This window comes from Phacochoerus africanus, chromosome 3, assembly GCF_016906955.1.
Source record: "Phacochoerus africanus isolate WHEZ1 chromosome 3, ROS_Pafr_v1, whole genome shotgun sequence".
NCBI classification, from domain to species: Eukaryota; Metazoa; Chordata; class Mammalia; order Artiodactyla; family Suidae; genus Phacochoerus; species Phacochoerus africanus.
In genome coordinates this window covers 11,593,813-11,602,010 of record NC_062546.1, presented here as the reverse complement: position 1 = coordinate 11,602,010, position 8,198 = coordinate 11,593,813, and positions in this window count along the sequence as shown.

Genomic DNA, 8,198 nt, shown 5'->3' with positions numbered 1-8,198 from the left:
GGCGGCTGCTGCAGGTTCCGGGCAGGAGGTGGCGGCGGCCCGGGGCTGTGCAGTGGTAATGGCGGTACTGAGGTTGTCTGATTCCACAGCTCTTGAGGGAGAGGTGTGAAAGCCGGAGAGGAGTCCAGAGGGACGCCGAGGTCTGGGACCTGCACGACCACTGAATTAAAGGAAAGATTCCATGAGGAGATGGAGGGGAATCAGGGATGTTTCAGGAATGGGCACCTTGGACTTCACATAGGACCTCCTGGCACCATGCACAGATACAGGAAGTGCCAGCTCTCAAGCAACTCAAAGAAATGGGACTAGGACGTGCCTGGGACCTTGAAATAACTCTAACAGTTACTCAGATGATGCCACTTGCTCCAATGTCAGAGATGCATGTGATCAAACTCTTAAAATGACTAGACAAAATACTTCCACATTTGTTTTATTATTATTATTATTATTACTATTGGTCATTTTTGGCTGCCCCATGGCATATGGAGTTCCCAGGCTAGGGATCAGATCCAAGCCGCAGTCACGACCTAAGCCACAGCTGCAGCAATGCCAGATCCTTGACCCACTGTGCCAGGCCAGGGATCGAACCTGCAACCCACTGTTCCCAAGATGCTGCTGATCCCATTGTGCCACGGTGGGAACTCCTTTACATTTGTATTAAATATAGCATAAGTAATTAAAAACATGTAGGGATTTAAGGCATTCCCATTGTGGTGCAGCGGAAATGAATCCAACTAGTATCCGTGAGGATCTGGGTTCGATGCCTGGCCTCACTCAGTGGTCAGTGATCTGGTGTTGCTGTGAGTAGCAGTGTAGGTCACAGACGCATCTCGAATCCCACAATGCCATGGCTATGGCTGGCACTTGCAGCTCCGATTCAACCCCTAGCCTGGGAACCTCCATGTGCCGCGGATGCGGCCCTGAAAAGCAATGATAATAATAATAATAATTCACATTTCAAACTGGGCATCATGTTAAGTCTGGACAACCTACTCAATGTATATTATTAGCAGAATAAATGTTCTGAACATCTGCTATTTGCCAGGAAGCTCACACCTCAGTAAAAAAATTATCATTCATGCAATTACTTGTTTTAATTACTTGTTTGTGGCTGTCTCCCGACTGATAAGTTCAGCTCTTGAGGCCAAGGATGATGCGACACTGCCCTCCATACTTGGCCCCTAGTTGACTCAATAAATATTTCTAGAGTTGAAATGGAACTAAAGGGAACTCTTTTACAATGGTACTTCCTTTCTGTGGCCACTTTTCCAGCCCAGAGTTAGAAGCTGAAAGAAGCCGGCCCTGCTGTGGGGAGGCAGGTCCTCAAAACCAGAAGTGCAGGAGGCGGGATTTGTTGGGCAGAGGGGTGAGGCCGGGAGCAGGTACGACGGCTGTTGGCAGGCGAGGATCTGACCTGTCCGGGTTCTCGACGTGGTCCCTGGATGCTCTCCCGCCCTTCCTCTCGTTAGCCCCCGGCGTTCCACCGTGTTGGCCGAAGGTCCCATGGCGGGCCCCGCAAGGCAGGGGGAGTACAGCACTAAAGACAGTGGTGACAGTCATTCTCATCCCGGGTTCCTGACACAGTGCCTGCCCTCAAATGATTTGTATATAATCCTCCCTCTCTTAGCTCCTGAAAGGTGGCCCAAATCAGGCATTTGGAGTACTCCAGAAAAGTCAGCCTCCTCCTTGAATCCTCCTGACCAGCCCTGCGAGGAGAGGTGCCAATAGCTTTCCCCTTACACAGATGATGCTGTGGAGGAGGCCAGAAGGAGTGAGTAATTTGCCCGAGCTGGGACAGGAACGACTGGGTGGTCCGGGTGGAGGTCTCAGCACCCTGCACAGTCCCCAGTGTCTACACCACTAGCCCTGTGACCTCGGACAACTTGTTCTAATCTCTTTGTGCCTTGGTTTCCTCATCTGTTAAAATGGGGTTAACAAACATGTCTTCCTCACAGAGTTGCGGGAAATCCGGAGGACTCATCCACGTCAAGCATTAGAACAGGGCCTGGCACAAAATAAGTGCTTAATAAATGCGTGCTAGGATTTCCCATTGTGGCGCAGTGGAAACAAATCTGACTAGGAACCAAGAATCTGGCAGGTTGGATCCCTGGCCTCACTCAGTGGGTTAAGGATCCAGCATTGCTGTGAGCTGTGGTTATGGGCCGCGGGTGCGGCTTGGATCTGGCGTTGCTGAGGCTGTGGTGTAGGCGGCAGCTATAGCTTCCATTTGGCCCCTAGCCTAGGAACCTGCATGTGCTGCGTGGGTGTGGCCCTAAAAACCATGCATGCATGCATAAATAAAGGTGCAGCTACCCAGCCACTACTGTTTTTTCTCCTCCCTTCCCGAGACCACCCAGTGCCCAGCCTCACCCAAGCAGCTTGAAGCTGTAAATGTTTGATGACTAAATACTGCTATTAAGTGATGTGTTTCCCAAACTTGCCTGGAAGACATGAATTACTGGGGAGGCGGTTGCTGCAAAACAGATTTTCAGGACCCTCCCTCAGAGATTCTGATTGGTAGATGTGGGTGGGACCTGGGAATCTGTATTTTTTAAAAAGAGCCTCAGGAGTTCCCGTCGTGGCGCAGTGGTTAACGAATCCGACTAGGAACCATGAGGTTGCGGGTTCGGTCCCTGCCCTTGCTCAGTGGGTTAACGATCCGGCGTTGCCGTGAGCTGTGGTGTAGGTTGCAGACGCGGCTCGGATCCCTCATTGCTGTGGCTCTGGCGTAGGCCGGCGGCTACAGCTCCGATTCGACCCCTAGCCTGGGAACCTCCATATGCCGCGGGAGCGGCCCAAGAAATAGCAACAGCAACAACAACAACAACTACAACAACAAAAAAGGCAAAAAAAGACCAAAAAAAAAAAGAGCCTCAGATATGGAAGTGCTGTAAAATTTGGTTGTGATGATTGTTCCACACCTATAAATGTAATAGAACTCATTAAGTAATTAAAAAAAATAAAAAGAGCCTCAGGTAAAATGCATCTAGGCTTGTATCGGAAACCCTATCATGTCAGACTGGCTGGTGTTACGTGCATTACAGCTGGGGTGGGACAGCCACTTGGTTGATGGTTAGAATCAGGTGGACAGGCTCAGTTCTTCAGGTTGCAAGACTTGAGTGATACCTTTTCTGACTCTAGAAATCATCTAGACTATCTCTTTGGTCTGAAAAAAAATCACCCCACAAATTACTTACAAAGGGAAAATGAGTAACTTTGAAGTGGAGAAACCCAGGCAGACACCTGCTTTACTAAGTGGTCAGAAGTAGTATCACTAGGGAGTTCCTGTCATGGCTCAGTGGAAACAAATCTGACTGGTAGCCATGAGGACACAGGTTCGATCCCTGGCCCTGCTCCGCTGGTTAAGTATCCAGTGTTGCCTTGAGCTGTGGTGTGAGTTGCAGACATGGCTCAGATGTGGTGTTGCCATGGCTGTGGTGCAGGCCAGTGGCTACAGCTCCACTTCGCCCCCTTGCCTGGGAACCTCTATATGCCGTAGGTGTGGCCCTAAAAAAGACCAAAAAAAAAAAAAAGTATCACCACTAATGGGACACACTGTGGGTGACTTGATGGGATGCACTTCTGAAGTTTCCAGCAGAAAAAAAAAAAAAACCTGAGCCTGATTGGAAGAAAACATCAAGCATGTCATCCAGACCGAGGAACCTGCAACCTCATGCTTCCTGGTCAGATTCATTTCCGCTGCGCCACGACGGGAACTCCCCAAACAGAGACAGTCTACAGAACACCCCAAACTCTTCCAAAATGTCAAGGTCAGATTAAAGGAGACTAAAGAGGCGTATAACCAGCTCCAATATTGCATGATCATGGGTTGGATCCTTGATGGGACAGAGGTTGCCCTAATGGCTGTTAATGGGCCAGTTGCTGACATTTAAATATGGATGGTGGAATGAGTGATAGTATTTCTTTTCAGTGTTAGATTCCCGGATTTTACCTTTTTTTTTTTTTTTTTTAGGGCCACACTCAAGGAAGTTCCCAGGCTAGGGGTAGAATCAGAGCTATAGCTGCCGACCTATACCACAGCCACAGTAACGTGAGGTCTGAGCTGTGAGGTCTGAGGTGTGACCTACACCACAGCTCATGGCAATGCCGGATCCCCAACCCACTGAGTGAGGGCAGGGATCAAATCCGAATCCTCATGAATACTAGTCCGATTTGTTTCTGCTTCGCCGCAATGGGAACTCCCTAGATTTCCTGATTTTGACAGTTACACCACAGTCACATAAGAGGATGTCCTTGTTCTTAGGAGATGTGCGCGGAAGAGTTTAAAAGGACGTGATGTTCCAAACTATTTTCAAATGGTTCAGAGAAAAAAAGTAGTGCATGCCTGTATTATTGACACACATATAAATCGATAATAAGATAAAGCAAATCTGCACAATGTTCAAAATTACAGGAGTTCCTGTTCTGGCTCAGCAGTTAAGAATCTGACGTAGTGTCTGTGAGGATGCAGATTCGATCCCTGGGCTTGCTTAGTGGGTTAAGGATCCGGCATTGCCATAAGCCGCAGTGTAGGTCAAAGATGCGGCTCAAATCTGGCACTGCTATGGCTGTGATGTAGGCCGGCAGCTGTAGCTCTAATTCAACCCCTAGCCCGGGAACTTCCATATGCCGCAGATGCAGCATATGGAAGAAATATGGTTTCTTTTTCTTAAAAAGAAAGAAAACCAAAAAAATTAAAATGCTTGGAGTTCACTTGTGGCTCCATGGGTTAAGGATCTGGCCATTGTCACTGCCATGGCTCTGCTTACAGCTGTGGTAGGGGTTCAATCCCTGGCCTGGAAACTTCCATCTACATGGGTGCAGCCAAAAAAAAAAAAAAAGTTAGAATGCTTTTTGTTTAAAAAAATAACAGAAGACAGGTAAAGCAGAAAAATATAAAAAAATAAAGTGGAAACCACTCCTCATTCCACCTCACAGACAACCAGTGACCATTTCTGTCAATAGTGGAATACTTACCTGACCTTGGGTCACCATATTTTTGCTTGAAACTTAAAATGGGCAAATGCTTTAATTCTTGTCTATAACCTGAATCTTTCTTTCTTTCTTTCTTTCTTCCTTTCTTTCTTTCTTTCTCTCTCTCTCTCTCTCTCTCTTTCTTTCTTTTAGGGACGCACCCATGGCATATGGAGGTTCCCAGGCTAGGGGTTCAATTGGAGCTACAGCTGCTGGCCTACGCCACAGCCACAGCAACGCCAGGAGCTGTTATAAACAAGTGCACTGGAGCAAACTGGGAGTTCAGAGTATAGTGCCTTGTCATTGGCTGCATTGTGACAGCCTCTCAATGGCTGAGCTGTTCGCAAGCAAGGAAGAGATCTTTCTTCCTCCTGCTGGTGGTAGTAAAATAGTATCACTTCCTGCGGGAGATGCTAGAATGCCTCGTGTTGGGATCTGTATTCTTTTTTGTTGTTGTTGTTTTTTGGTGGGTTGTTTTGTTTTGTTTTGTTTTGTCTTTTCTAGGGCCACACCTGCAGCATATGGATGTTCCCAAGCTAGGGATCTAATCGGAGCAGTAGCCTCTGACCTATGCCACATCTGCGACCTACACCACAGCTCACGGCAACACCAGATCCTTAACCCACTGAGCGAGGCCAGGGATCGAACCTGCAACCTCCTGGTTCCTAGTGGGATTCGTTAACCACTGAGCCATGACGGGATCTGTATTGACTTTTACTGACGCGTGCAGGAGCGCTCCCGCTTCTGGTCTCCCAGCTCCATTTTAGTGAGGTTTCCTTTTATTCATTTTCACACCTGTTATGGATAGTGCTAGAGTGAGCATCCTTCTAAATATATCATCTAAGTATTTTATATACAGAGCTGCTGGGTCAGATGAGAGAGGTTGAGAGAGGCAGAAACAGGGAGAAAGACTGAGAGAGACAAAGTCTGAGGAGACAGAAGGACCTCCCCAAGGAGAGACAGAGACAGAGAGAGGGTGCCAGAGTCAGACACCCAGAGAGACAGAGAGAAAGAGAGATGGAGAAAGATCAAGGCGGAGAGAGAGACTGGGAGAGAGAAGGGTTGCTGCCTCTCCAAGGGTACAGTGAGGGAGCTGGCCTGAGGCATCGAGGCCCCAACAGCCCAGCCACAGGAATCCAGGCAGGGAATGACTAAGCGACTTTTAGGAACACACCCTACAGATAGAATTGTAGACGAGGTCAGTGTCCTTTGTGCAAGGATTTTCATGGGACTATTGTTCCGGGTAAGCAAAAGATGAGAAGCCCCTCATTGCCCATCAGTGAGGAACTTGTTATAGATTGTGCTCTAAGTGCTGGTAGGAGCCCTGTCTCCAAGTCAGGCTGCCAGATTTAGCCAATAAAAATACACGAGGTCCAGTTAAGTTTGAATTTCAGATACAGACTAAGTCTCCCATGCAGACTTATACTAAAAGCTTACTTCTTGTTTATCTGAAATTCTAGTTTAATTGGGTATCTGGGTTTTATCTGGCAGCCCTATCGCCAAGATCCGTGAGAACTGCAAGGTGAAGTGAAGACAGAGCAGGGGTGTGTGTGTGCTCATTTCTGGGAGGAGGGCTTCTGAGGTGGCTTGTCCAGGTTCTATCTAGCTCCTGACCTAGGTGGCAGCTGTAGTTCAAGGGAAGAGGCCTATCCAGGGTCACAGAACCACAGGTGGTGGGGCTAGGTTGGAACCTCAGCTTGGTACTCTGCAGTCATTCGTGTATATGTCTTAGAAGTGTTCATGTAGTCAATAAAAATATTAAAACCAGACCACAGTTTTCTAAACTCCATTTGAACATTTCTAATTTAAAAAAAGAGCAGCAGGAGTTCCCGCTGTGGTGCAGTGGGTTCAGAATCTGACTGCAGTGGCTTGAAGTCACTGCTGGGGTGAGGGATTGATCCCTGGCTGTTGCAGCGGGTTAAGGATCTGGCATTGCCACAGCTTCAGTGTAGGTCTCAGATACGAGCCTGAAACTTCCATATGCCAAGAGAGTGGCCAGCGGAAAAAAAAAGAGGAGTTCCTGTTGTGGTGCAGCAGAAACAATCTGACTAGTATGCATGAGGATTCGGGTTTGATCCGTGGCCTCGCTAGTGAGTTAAGGACCTGGCATTTCCATGAGCTGTGGTGTAGGTCACAGACACGACTTGGATCTGGCACTACTGTGGCTGTGGCGGAGGCCGGCAGCTGTAGCTCCAGTTGGACCCCTAGCCTGGGACCCTCCATATGCTGTGGGTGTGGCCCTAAAAAGTAAAAAAAAAAAAAAAAAAAAGAGGCAAGGAGTTTCCTTGTGGCACAGCGGGGTAAATATCTGACATTGTCACTGTGCCATGAGTTCAATCCCTGGCCTGGGAACTTCCACATTCCACAGGCACAGCCAAAAAAGACTAGCAATCTCAGAAATTCTAAGGGGCCTAGGGCTCTCTCCGTCCTGGAGCCTCTGCCACCTGAACTGCTTTCTCACCCTGGAACACTCATCTGCCCCGGGCTCTCTAATCACGGTGGCCAGTGGTCACTGCTGCCCAGAATGTCTGCTCACTTCCTCTCACACCTGCCCATCCTGTGACCTCAGCCTGAAGTCAGTCAGTCTCACCCTTCTGACTCACCTGGGCCCCTCTGGGTTGGTGGAGAGCCCAGTACCGCTCTTCCTCCCCTGTGAGCTCTGGGTGCCGGGGCTTGTTTGTGACCCGGCCGGTTCATTATAAGATCCTGGCCCGCTAGACACTAGACCAGGGGCTTTCCATCACTGGGTTACTGTGACTCGGGCATAATAGCCTGTCACTTCTCTGAGCCTCAGTTTTCTTTTCTTTTTTTTTTTTGTCTTTTTGTCTTTTTGTTGTTGTTGTTGTTGTTGCTATTTCTTGGGCCGCTCCCGCGGCATATGGAAGTTCCCAGGCTAGGGGTTGAATCGGAGCTGTAGCCACCGGCCTATGCCAGGGCCACAGCAACGCGGGATCCAAGCCGCGTCTGCAACCTACACCACAGCTCACGGCAACGCCGGATCGTTAACCCACTGAGCAAGGGCAGGGACCGAACCCGCAACCTCATGGTTCCTAGTCGGGTTCGTTAACCACTGCGCCACGACGGGAACTCCAGCCTCAGTTTTCTTACTGGTAAAAAGGGGCTAATACCCTTGCTTACCACTCAGGGCTTGCTGTGGGGGGTCACATAGCCACTGTGGCAGCAGTGAGAGGGTGACGACTTGAGCATCTCAGAGGTGATGAGTG